The sequence below is a fragment of the Solea senegalensis genome, linkage group LG9, assembly GCF_019176455.1.
Source record: "Solea senegalensis isolate Sse05_10M linkage group LG9, IFAPA_SoseM_1, whole genome shotgun sequence".
NCBI lineage: Eukaryota > Metazoa > Chordata > Actinopteri > Pleuronectiformes > Soleidae > Solea > Solea senegalensis.
Genome location: NC_058029.1, coordinates 14,875,239 through 14,888,983, shown reverse-complemented (window position 1 = coordinate 14,888,983; position 13,745 = coordinate 14,875,239). Strand labels below are relative to the sequence as shown.

The window sequence follows — 13,745 nt, the reverse complement described above, 5'->3', positions numbered from 1 at the left end:
GGGGATTGGGTACCTTGCTCAAGGGTTACCCCAGCCCTTGATCTGGCAGGAACTCGAACCGGCAACCCTCTGATTACGAGCAAAGTTCCCTTTCCGCTTGGCCACGGGCTGCCCCAGAGAATGAGAATGAAATAATAATATGGTGTCATTCTGTGTCAGACTTTTGCTAAGAGGCGTCGTGAAAATGGTTATGAGCCCAGCAGTCAGACTTTTAAATGACAACATTAAGGAGAATTGATGCGTCCTGTTTTCTTCCTGTACCCAAGGAAGTCACTCCACCGCACTTTTAAGTTTAGCACGCATTCAAGCTTTTGAAAGACGGGCCTTTCCGTTTTATCCTGCAAAATCTGCCCCGGAGGTACAACACTGCAATGTGTTGACTACAGAGGCAAGGCAGACAGAGCACCAGAGGGTGGTGGACATTTTTGTGGACTGGTGTGACCTAAACCACCTGCAACAAAACATCTTGAAAAATGAAAGCCAAAAAATAAGGAACACATTCTGCTGGCTGCACTTAATAGTCTGGACTTCTCAACCTCAAAGACTATAATTTGGGAAACCCTTGTGACATTTTGTCTGTGTTCCATCTGTAATACCCTGCTTTCTCCGAGTGCTGAGAAGCTCCTGCTACTTTCAGACACAACCCAGGCCTCACATATTTCTTTGCTGGTTATTCTGATCTATGGTGCTCGTTGAAAGTCTCCGTACTGTCAATTGTAGGCTGCATCTCTATGACAAAGGACACTCAGGGGCTCATGACACTTGGCACATGTCATCTATGAAGCACTTTTAAGTAAGGGAAACAGATTCCATCACTGCTTTATCAGATCATACGACATGATTTATATTTTTTATTTTTGGGATTAATACTAGATTGATATAATCTATAATTATTTATTTTACTACCTCACTCCTATGTGTGTTTTCACTACATACGAACAAGGAGCAGAAAGTTGCACATAAAGTAATCTCTATATCATAATAACATTACACATAATGATAATGTGTAGCACATGGATCCAACAATCCATTATTACTCTACAGTACAGCATAGTCTACATACTTTTTTTTAAAGGTTCTCACTAACTTGTGGGATTTTCTTTGCCGCTCCCTCCGTGCTTCTCTGTCTATCTCTCTTGCTCTGTCCGTTTCGTCTCAACAAGGGTTTGTTTTTTTTCTTCTCAGTGATATGTTAGGAGCCAAATGTGCTGACTCGCAGCGTGGACATGATGTCAACACACTGGTATGCACCTGCACCTCTCCAGGGGTGGAATGGTGAGTTCATATTTGATTGACAGGTGGTGAGTCAGGCCCGCTGAATGCTGAATGCGAGCTGAGAGCGAGAAAAGAAGAGGAAAAAACACACACACACACACACACACACACACAGAGAATGAGGTTATGAGTGATTGACTGTACCTGCTGAGCAATTAAGAGTGAGATTAATTGGTTGGTTGTCCCTTCGTTGGACTGTTATTAGCCAAGGTGGTTCTCTCTGGAAACCATTTAAATGTGAGCTAATTGATGTAATTGCTCTGAAGACTACAGAACTCCTGTGGCATTACAGAAACATGGTAGGCTTTTCCTCTGTGGGTTGACAATGAAGCACATGGTAATTGACAAAATGCTGCAGCTGAGAGAGCGGGAGGAAAAATGATTGTGCGTGTGCGTGTGTGTGTGTGTGTGTGTGTTTAAACAGCATGGAGTTTAGGTCATGGAAACTTAACCGTGTGTCTGCTTTGGCCTGAGGATTAGCTTGGACATGCCTTCACTCTGGCAGGAATGTGTCTTTATCACACAAACACACACACGCACACATAAGGTCAAGCTTGGGAAAAAGAGCAGTGCAAATTTAGTTTGAATTGACAAAACAGTTAAAACATTGACAGTATTATGTATAGTGATCCATCTAAAGCACTAACACATATCACATAACCTATTATGAACACTCTAACACATTGCATATTTATGATTTTTGCTCACTCGTACACTTCAAGTACACTGTAAAACTTTTTTTAATATTTAAACCTACGATAAATGATTCATTATTTGTTTATAATTAAAGCAATATGTAGTGCGTACTCGTCAAAAAAATGTCAGCGTTCATATTTGATATAGTTTACAACGTTGTGTATTTTTAAATCGACAGAACATTTGTGCTGTGTAACATGCAAATCACTGCGGAAGATATGGAGGAGACAGCCGGCAAAAAAGGAGCCGTCACTGAGATTAGATCGCATCCAACTTTGCTTGAGTTTGGAATACGGTTCATTAAATATACATCAAATCATGTGACAAAGTGACAGGAGACTATATGTTTCTCAGAGATACGATATAAACCAATTAGGAATAGTGTCTTTTCTCGCGCCTTCTCGAAGGTGATCTGTCTGATAAGCAAGTATTCACTTACATCTAACCGTTGAGGAACGATTCAGCCTGCTTTCTGGTCTTGAGGATCTGAAGACGTCGCTGGATGAGTGCAGATATAGCAAGGATCGCATCTATATGATCAGCGTGTCTGTATTCAGCGTGAATGTAAAGAAAGAAAGAAAGAAATTAAAAGGATGGAGTCCAGCCGGGTGTCACCTGTCCATAATCACCTCGCCCCCTTAGTGGGAGTTATGTTCATGAAGGTTTTACTTGTAAGTACCAAATCCCCGATTTCATCCTGACCCATTTGGAAACATCTCGTAAAGAGTTTGCGTTTTCAATTCATTAAGCCAACAAACTCAAGTGTTTCACTCTAACTTCATAAATATGCCGTTCCTACACATTCTCCGGCAACATCCACCCACCACCTGGAATGTATTACAGTAGGTTACAGTGGAGCATATCGTTCCTTCAGTGAACAGGAAACGGCTTATTTCTCCTGAGTAGACCCTGTCCCAGGCAGGGAAGTGGCTTACCACATGAAATGAGTGACCCGGGCTGTTTACACACACCGTCATTTGCACAGGTGAGAGGATGGGCCGCCGGGATGAACACAGCACATCCCTGTTTCGCTCTCACCGCGAGGGACTGAAGGTCATTTGGAAAAAGTCATGAATTCATTTCATTCATCAATCCCGGAGTAAGATTTGCCGAGGCATTAAATCACACGTGTCAGGCAGATATTTTCAAATCCTTCCAGAAACTGTTAAATACTGTAATTCGAAAGCGGGTGTATTACTGCGACATTAGGAGAAATGGTTAAAAAGAGTGTGAAACCTGAATTACTGAACACATGTGTTGTATAAAAACATAACATGCTGTGGGGATCTGAGCAGCTAAAAATGACTTAACGATAACAAGCTTGAGCCACACCTGTAGCAAACTTAACACCGCCTTCTTCTGTGAGGGAAATGTTTGATGTGGCTCGGAGGTTCGCACCGTCATGACATTTTTTTTTACACCGTATATATTTTCATTGCCATGCCTTTTCCTTATGTTTGTGTAGCTCTATACCGGGCCTTGTCCCTCTAGTTTGAAAACATATCAGGTGAATTACACCAGAAAGGAACTTCCACATAGCAGGCGGTGATGAACTCCAGATATATTCAAGTGAATAAATCAGTCCGATTGGAGTGAAAAACACGCTGGTTTTGCAAATATTTTCGTTTCTTTTTTTTTTTTTTCTTTTTCTGTTAAATGAAGCAGTCTAAGCGAGGCCGCTGTTAAACACAACCTTACATCTGCGCTAGTCTGGTTTCTTTTCGTGGCTTTCCTCTCTGGACAAGTGGTCAACTGTGTTCGTAGGTCCGTTGTGAGCAAGTCTTGTGATGATGTGGTGGAGCTGTCACTGGCGGACACACACACACACACACAAACACACAAAAGTGTCAATACAAGGCTCATGTGACCCCATCACATGATCGCTGTAGTGACAAACACACACATCATTCCTTCTGAACCATCACTGTACAAGATCTGAGTGGATTTCATCATTATCACTGTTTTTATTTCGCGTCTGTGACCTCCATGGCTCTTTCCATTGTCTTGATTTTCATTATTTATCTTAATCATTCCTCCCTCAGTCATTCAGATTTGGACTCCCCCTCTGTCCCTTGTGAAGGTTACTAAAGTAGGTTAGTGTTTCTGGCTTTCGTTTTATCTTTTGCATCACAATCATCCATCCTTACCGCCCGCAGCTTTCGCCACTCTTCTGAGGTTATTCAGACGTGTTTACAAGTCTCTCCCTCCCTCTCTGCTCCTCCAATCACTCACTCATCCGTCATCAATGTTCATCATCCATCACTTATACAGCCATTCGTTCATCTCCATCATCCATCTCGAGCAGCGGTTGTTTATCTGCGCTTGACTTCGGCGCCGTGCTATTTCCTGACCGCCCTTTGTTTTTTTGGGACAATTCTCCTTCAACTCTTTAGCCCTTCCTATGTATTATGATTTCATTCATCATTTTTTTTTTTTCAACCGTCCATCATCTATCACTTCAGAACGGACGTTTTGAAGCTTGCTCTAAAATCACCAGTTTCTCTTTTCTTTCCATCCCTCCGTCCACCCCTGTCACCTTCAACAAAAGTTGGCTCTTTATTTTGTACCTCTTTCATCCCCCTCTCACTTTTAGAAGTTATTTGAAGTTGTTTGAAGTTTGATTATGAAACATTTCAGATCTCCCCTCTTTGCCCCCATGGTACAGAAGTTGTTTTTCTTTTGTAGATATGTTTCCAAGATCACATGGCAGACAAATGTTGTGGTCAGTGCTTATTTCTCTCCTCGGATGGAAGGTGGTTTTGAAAAATAAATACAAACGGCAAAATAAACTAAACTACACATGAGTGTGTATGGGAGAGAGAAACAAAGCATATGCACACAAGCCCTGTCAGATGTCGATCTCACACATTGCAGAATTTATTTTTTTCCTCGTTTTCCGCTTTCACAACAAACACACACCTGTTCTTCTGACTGACCAGCTGCCCTGTGTTTCTTTTCAAAGAGTTGAATTTCATAGACCTTGAATGAAAGAATGGGTGAGAGGCATACACAAAAAAAGAAACCCAGCTAAGGTAATAACCTGATTTCGCCTCAGTTGGTTTGGATTTAAGAAAGGAAGAGTGTGTCAGAAAAAAACAGCAGGCGCTCTCCTGTCTCGATTTCATGCCAGACTTTTTTTTTTTTTGAAGAGAGAGTGAGCGAGAGAGAGAGGAAAGGAGGCACACAATGAAAGGAGAGACAAACTGAACAAAGAGAGATAGAGACAGTGAATCACACCCCATGCCAATGAAATGAAGTGAACTGACACAAAGAGACACAGATACCATTGAGAAAATGAGTGTGCTACTAAGGGAGAAAGGGTAAGAAAGATGGAGAAGGACGAGTGGGAGGGTATTACCAATGAATGCATTTTTAATAGCTCTGAGATCAGGCAGACCAGGAGCACAAAAAGAAATAAATGCATCGTCTCCATAATTTAAACCTCTGTGGCAAACCTTTTTTTTTTCTACCAGCATGATTCCTAATAAGTCAGCAAACATGACAGTGTACCTGACACTGGATAGCAAGGGAGACACCCTGACAACCAGACAAGCAGGGACAGAGAGGCTTATGGGTAAACACAGCCTTGGATGCCACTCACACCTCGTACACACACACACACACACACAGCCAGTTGATTACCCCAGGTGTCTGTATTCACACATGAGGAACATTTGAATTTTAAACTCATCCAAAAACATGTGTCAGCCCTCTCCCATCTGTCTGTCACCCTGCTACGCCCTGACAATAGCGCGAGCACAATTCATGTAAAGCTGGGAGAATGTGCCAATTTACTCCAATTTCCTGCTTATAGCATCAGCATTCACTTTCACTTTTCTTTTTTTTTTTTAGCATAATACATGAGCCATGCCATTTTCCTTGCCAAAACCATCTCCATAACAACAAGGATGTCCCAATTTGCCCATCTTGACGCCGCACATCCCAATTTAGTGCTTAAAGAGCTATATTCAAATGTACATTTATGTGGTTTATGGCCACTTTTTCTTTTCTGGTGCTTTTTATTTTTTTGCATGTATAACAATATATACTGTTTGCAAGAAAATGGCCCGAAAGAATTTTCTGTCACTTGATTTGACTAATGAGTAGTTATTGAAACCCCATTCTTTATCATATAACGAGAGTTTTCTCTCTTGCCTGGTCATTTCTGTTATCCTCACTGCCTCAGTCATGTTGTAAGACTTTGCACGACATCATCGTAGCACAGGAAGTTTGGCTTTTACAAACAAAAACTCGGTAACAGTTCTTTCACTGTTGGTGCTAATTGCTTTCTGTGAAGGTGACGGTAGCTGTCAACGAGAACAACTGCAAGCGTATTATAAAAACACAATGGTAAAATAAATAATCGAGGCCATCCAAGTCGGTAAGATGTCATTAAAAGAAAATGTTAAATTACCATTAAAATTTCTCAAAGTTAGATTTACCTTTGGTTCCCTGTGATTGTGATTGTGATTGTGTTGCAGAGTAATTGAATTTGCAGAATTACAGAGGGTGTTATTGACGTCTCGACCTTTGCAACTTAGTGACTTGTTAATGAGCAAACTTTGTTGTTTCTTTGTTTGTTTGAGGTGCTGAACTGCTAACTTGAATCGGATGTTCCCGTCTTTCTTTCTTTCTTTCTCTATAACTCTAATCTCATCTGATCTGAAGTAATGTGTGGTATAAGTCGGGACAAATCGACTACGCCTTTTCATAATCTGGCTGTGTTTGATTAGGATCCAGAGAATGAATATAAGCTTTACATGCCATTTACATGCTTCATTGGTTTTCTGTATTGTATTTTTGTTGCAAGGGATTGATTAAAATTCCAACCAGCAGTTTCAGAATGCCATTCCAGTTTTGAAGGGGAAGATTTAATAAGATTTTATTGGGTAAAGTAGATCAACAACCGCTTAGATTTCACAGTTCCTTTGTTGTCTTCTCTTTCCCAGTGAGATGAAATCATAACACAAGAGTCTGGCAAAATGTGATTATTCCAACTTGATTTAATTAACATTTTTCTTTTATGTTCTTCTTTATTTTTCACAGCTCCGGCTTTACTCTCTAACACAAAGAAGCACATGCAAAGAAATCAGCTGACGGTGTTCTGGATCGATGTACCATGAGAAGAATAAGAGAAGACTCAAAGACAAATAACGTAAGCTTGCCTCTATACACTTGTTGATGGTTAAATGTGCTTGTCTGTTGGCCTCTTCCCATTTCAATCTTCTCTTTTTGCCCTGTTCACAATCAAATGACATTGTTTGCCATTTTGGTTCCATGTGTGATGGGTTTAACTTAAGTCCTCGTTTTGATGACAACTTAGAAAATAAATGGGGTGATTATGGTGGAAAGAATTATAGCAGTAGCAGCAGTAATATTTTCCGAACAGGGTGTGGGAATGAACATGGTGACGTACTTGATGATTGGTGTTTGGGGGCTGATCTGCCATATTTGTTTACTTGAAAACAGAATGTTGATTGATCCTCTGTAATATATTACATCTGAGGCTTGGTAATAACTAACATGTGTTTCCTGTAAAGTACAAAACAGTTAACTGGCAACCAGCGATAGGCTGATCAGTGACTTTATGTGAATTACCATTCACCTACTACAGTGCACCACGTGATAGCATTATCACAGTTCAATATTACTTTAAAGGGATAGTTCAAGTATGGTTTGCATGTCCTCCTCATATGTGTGTGGGTTTTCTCCGGGTTCTCTGGCTCGTTTTCACACCTAATAGTCTGCTAGACTCAGGTTGCAACATTCAGCCGGTCCGACTTTGCCTTCACACTGAACTTTAGTGAAACAAACCAAACCTTTTAAATAACGTGTTCCCCTCCTCGCCTGAGGGTGGCGCTGCATCAAGAATTACTGAAGGAGAGGACGAGACAAACAAAAGAATGAACAAGAAAACTCACTCATCCACTGGTTAATGCAGAGCAACTTCTGTTTCCTCCACATACGAGCAAAACATGGAGCCGTCCTGTTTTTTTTTTTTATTTAGTTTTATGCAAACATACTACACATGTTACTACACATGTTACTACACATGTTACTACACATGTACGCTGCAACAATATCCCTAACCCATTTCTCCGTCGTTCTACACACGTGCATGTTTTGGTTGTGTTTACCCACAATGCCCTGCGTTGTAGTCCGATTCCTGCATTTGGTTCACTTGAAGCGAACCGCGACCTAGCAGAGTTTGCCTCTGTGATGCGCATCAGAGTTCGGTTGCGCATTCACACCTCCCCAAACGAACCAGACTTTCCAAGCAAACAAACTAGCCTTTGATTAAGAAGGGCTGGTGTGAATGCACCCTAAGATATTAATACATTATCAGCAATGACTTTGACAAGCATGCCACCGTTTACACAGCCAGCAGGGACATAAAGCGATTTTAACCAATAATCAAAAGCCCTAATAAACCTACTCCTGCTTAAATCTGTGATACCTTGAGAATATGCTGACCACGTATATAAAATAATCAATGATTTTTTTACATCATGACACAAAGGAGTTGTTAATCCACTGCTGTCTCAGTCAGTGAATTCAAATGAGTTATTTTATGACTTTGGTGTTTGAAATCCTTTGTTTGGATTCAGAAGCGTGACAAGTGGCAAACTTACCAAACAAGGCAGCAATAGACATGCAGCTCTGTTGTCCCCGTGAAATAAAAATGCTGATTATCTCTTGGGACTTTGGTGTGGAACAAATTTCAGTCTCCCCAAAAATAAAAAAGAAGCTGCCTAACAGTGAAATAAGGAGTCAGGCATAGTCTTAAGATATCATAGATTTTATTTAGCGAAACCTTTTGGTGTTAAATCTGATTTTCCTTCTGTCTCTGCTGGCAGTCATGAGTGTGAATGTCTTAAGTTGGTTCAAGGACATAGCTGTGCACTATTATTTCAAGTCAGTTTTGACAATGAGCCAATAGCCCATACAACCGAACCTTACAAATGTCAAACTGACCCTTTTTAAAGGAATTACTGTGTTGTGATAATGCACTGCAGTAATTTACTTGTAACGCACATTCATCTTTAGTCACGAAATAAATGGTACCTATACGTCACAATGCAGTTGAATCGCGTTTAACACTATCATATAGAAGCTGTGGTATTCTTTCCTGCACCTATTCTTATTATCACAACTCATACAATGACTCAAATTAAAACTCCTATTAATCCAACAGTGTAATCCCTACATTGCATGGAGCAGTCCTTTCAGCTTGAGTGTGGATTAGAGAACAGTGAGACCCTGTGTTGGTGGTCACTGGTGTATAACACCTCATAAAGATAATATGCTGTGTGTGTGTGTGTGAGTGTGTGTGTGTGTGTTTCCTGCTGTGCTGGTGGTCAGTATTGTATCTGAACGCGCGGCGCGCATGCATGCATGTGTGTGTGTGTGTTCGGGGATATGCTGTACATGTGGATAATGTGCTTCTTTTCTTCCTTTGTGGTTACCTGGTGAAGGGGAAAATCCCTGTGAGGTGGTCCTCTTGCAATGTAGACTACAAAGAAGGGGGCCAGTAACAGGAAACAGTGAATTAATAAAACAAGTCTCCTGAGTCCAATGATCTCTTGTCCAAGATTTGGATTCGGTAACCTAAATAAACTTCTTCACAACATGCTGTCCGTCCCCATCCAAATCCAATTCTCATCACCCTTTTGCTTTGAAAGAAATTCAGTTTCAGGATATTTGTCGTAAATGCCCATCCCTCCTTACCATCTCCTCAGCAACGCAGTGTTGCTCATACTGCGTCCCGTATTTGAATGTACATTATTTCTAAGCACTTTTAAAATCCTAATTCCTAACCTTGTTGTGAAAGAGAATGAAATGCACTGCCTTGACCCGACTGTATCTCATTTGCTCAATGCAAAATTGGAACTAGTGGGCAAAAATGCAGATGGTAAATGGGAAATTGAAACAGCTATAATAAATATATATGGGCTTTTTTTTTTTATCCCTCTGCAACTGTATGGGAAAATCTATACTGTATAGTCTTCATACAATCATGAAACGATATTGGTCAGAGAGATGCACGGCTGCACAGCTCTCACTGGAGCTCGGAATGAATGTATTCATCACGCACTGTTGTTGCATCTCAAATGGGGACAATCTTAAAAGGTGGTCCTAAACATAAAAACAGTTTATCTTCATTTGAAGCAATGATGCATGGTGGTTGGATTGTTTGTGTGTGTTGTGTGTGTGTGTGTGTGTGTGAGAGAGAGAGAGAGAGAATGATGCAGAGGGAGAGAGACATTGTGTGTAGGCATGCATCTATAAAGAGATACACAGCATGTATATATTCATGCCTGACTTTTATAGCCATGAAAACAAGGCCCACTGGTCTACAGTGGCACCCAAGCAGATTTTATTACATTTTAGCATCACCATGAACATATAGTATAGTAAAATGCTAAATAATGTGCCAACTCAAGTCTGTGTTTTACTGTTTTTACATCTTAATTGGTAGAAGCATTCTGGTGAGGGGTTGTTTTGTGTTAATACGTCATAAATGAGCAAAGCTACTGTTATTCAAGTCCTACACTTGAGTTACGAAGGGCAACATTGAATTATGTTTAACAATATGCTGTTATTAAAGTGTCATTTGCTTATGAAGTTGTCTCTGCATGTCTAAGATGCATTGCTTATGGAATGGCACTGACTTCATTTTATATTATTATCAGCAGCGGAAAGAGCACTGAGAGTAAAAGTTACTCAGTTGCTTTTTTGACAAGGTTGGGGTTCTTTCTTGGGGACACAAATCTCTCATGAATTGTTTTGAATGAAAGGCAAACCTTTGCCAAATGAAATATGTCAACACATAATGTAACAAAACGGGTCAAAGGTTTGAAGTTTTTTATATTACTTAGTAACGGATGTGATTTAAAACATAGCAAAGTACAGTTCTTCTAAAAAAACACAAATTATAAGAGATGACTTTAAAAAGTACAACTACACAAATAACTTACTCAATTACAGTAACACAAGTAAATCATTACTTTGCACCTCTGGTTATTATGTTATATTATACTGTTGTCATTGTCTACTGCAGCCATTTCTCCAGACCACAGACCAATGATTTTCTTGTATTGTCAGTACTGTTGTATTAATGCAGGATAGACTGCTTTGGGTGTTATGTAAAAAAAGACATGTGGGCAAGCACACCCAACGTGTCAAGTACAGTGTAGAACAAAAATCTCCTAATCCCCTAACTCTTTGCTATACTCATTATTATTTCACAGGGCAGCTGTCCCAAATACAGGGCCTAACCCCGCGCAGCCCAGTCTGCCAAGCTCCAGCTCTGGTTTTGATGTTCCTCCAACATCCACAAGAATATGATTATTTCATTCCTCTTTTAACATAAATCATCAATTATTCAACCTCTGCTAGACTAAATTTGATTTTTTTTTTTTTTAATTTAACAAAAATAAGTATGTGCATGTGTGTGTCCACCCATTTAAAGGGGGAGGCTGAATATAAAAGCTAATACTGTACCTCAAGCCTTTAGATGAGTGATGAATGAAGGGGTGCTGTAGAAGCGGAAGGGGGAGAAAAAGCATCTACTCCACAATAAATGATAACTGCATTAGCATAGGACAAAAAAAAATGCTCCCTTCCCTTGACAATAAATTGCCTCCCATTCGCACAGCAAGCTGTCCACACAACAATTGCAACTGTGACAGTCAATTGTGTGTGTGTGTGTGTGTGTGTGTGTGTTGGAGAGAGACATGAAGCACTGTAGCAGTAACACACATAAAAAAATAATTGAATAATATACATTGACATAAACCCATTACCTCCAGGATTTGAAATGCAATTAAGCAATTTTAAATACCCATTGGGCTGTGATAGTAAACTTTTACTGTATCATTGTGAAGAAGTCCTAAAAGTTACAACTTGTTCCTGAAGCATTCAATCATTGTTAAATTAATTAGCTGGTGACGTACAAGCCCCTCCTTAATTCATACCTTTACACAAAAATGCTTCCTTTATCATTTGGCCTCATTTCCTCCTTCTCGCTCTCCCTCTCGTTCCCTTGTGTCTGTCTTCCTCTCTCTCCCCCCTGTCATTCCTCTCCTCTTCTTATATCTCATCTCTACTAATGAGCCCACTTACATCCATGCCAAAACACAAGCAGCAAGAGAAAAAGGAATAGGTGCAGTGCTTACTGGAAGCTCTGTTTGTTAAAGGATTCATCATGTGAACTGTTTTCAGTAAATAATAAATGCAAACGCTGACTTTTGTCTGTAGACGAGACTTCAGAGCATGAATTATGCATTGTTATTCCTGGATAGGGCAACGCAGGGACAGAGTGGCAGTGTGTATGAGTGTGTGTATGTGCACTAGATCCCTGATACACACTGGATACAGCTTTGGAGGCTGCAATCAAGGCCCTCATGTGGCCACAGCTCAGTGTGATGACAACTCCTAATTCATTGTTTTGTGTGCAGATACAGCTGTGGTCCAAACTGAAAGCACCTGGAACTTCATTCTGAGTCTCTGTGCAAAGCGAGCATAAAGGGAACAATAATGGCACTGGTCGATTACTGTTATTAGCTTATCAAGTCTCGTGATTGGTCTAATGATGAAAAGCGGGACGCGTGAGTGTTGTCACTCTCCTGTGTTGTGTGTGCAGGAGGTGTGCCCTCCCAGCACATTTGTTTTTACAGACATTTTCCATTTGGTCTCTCCTCTCCCTTGTCTCTGCTCACTTTTCCTGCGTTTTCTAATCTCAAATCATCAACAACAAAGGAAGCTGCATTCCCGCCAGACAGTGCAAAGGTTCCACAAGCAATGAGCTAAAATGAGTGTGTGTGCGTGTGCGTGCGTGTGTGTGTGTGTTTTTTTCTTTTTCTTTTCTCATCTCTTGTCACCGGAGAACATGAGTAAAAAAAAAACTTGATTGAAAATCATGAAAACTGGGAATAATTACTAAGACAAGAATGGCAACCATCCACCTGCCACAGCAATCATCAGTGATCTCCGCTGTCATTGCACTTGTAGTAAATAATGTATCAAAAGAAACAAAGGGGAAACAAATATGCAAATAAACCTCAGAAAGGCCAGTAACATTGGCCTACTGCCACATGGGAAGAAGTGGATTATTATCATGGCAGGTTATGACTGTGATGAATCTGAATTCCTCTTGTTTCATCTTGACAGTACTGAAGTCACACATGCACAGAGAAAGAAAAAAAAAATGCGAAGGGATTTGAGGGTTTGATTGAGGAGGAAAAGGAGAGCAAGAGAGAGGGATTAAGGACAAGGGGAATGGAAGGATTGAGGGAGGGGGAAGGAAAGGCGCAGGGGAAGACATCGGAGGGGAGAAGAAAGAGATTTGGGTGGGGTAGGGAGGAAAGGAGGGAGGGAAGCTTTTGAGGGTGTATTCGACATACTGTGAAAGGTAGCCATCAAGAGCTTTGATGAAAAGTGCAGGCCTTCTAAAGCTTAGAAGTGACAGCATATGATTTGGTCAAAGCATGAAGCGTTTCAAAGGTAGACATTCTCACTCCCATTCATCTCTCTCGGGTTGAGTATAACTTTTGGGCTGAGCTCTAGCAAAATTCTGGATTGCTTTGACAGATCGGCTGCATGTGGTATTGTCCCTGTGACTTACAGACAGTGGGAAGGCTGGAAATGTAGACAACCTGAAATGAAGGGGGATTACATGCATTTTTTTTTTTGTTTTAAGTAAATGTCCTGGATAAGCAGCTACGTAGGGCCTAAAATGATCCCTCCTATCTTTGCCCTCATCTCTTTAATAG

The 13,745-nt window shown here is 40.6% G+C and overlaps 2 long non-coding RNA genes across 3 annotated transcripts in view; one reads left to right on the top strand and one right to left on the bottom strand.

Moving 5' to 3' along the window:
• The window catches only part of LOC122774950, a 94,752-nt gene that overhangs the window by 12,852 nt on the left and 68,155 nt on the right, over positions 1-13,745 (bottom strand). The window lies entirely within an intron of this gene.
• LOC122774951 overlaps positions 1-13,745 on the top strand; it is a 170,434-nt gene that overhangs the window by 90,397 nt on the left and 66,292 nt on the right. Inside the window, exon 3 of the long non-coding RNA XR_006361037.1 lies at positions 7,018-7,126. This is a non-coding gene — a long non-coding RNA (uncharacterized LOC122774951). The remainder of the gene's footprint in view (positions 1-7,017; positions 7,127-13,745) is intronic.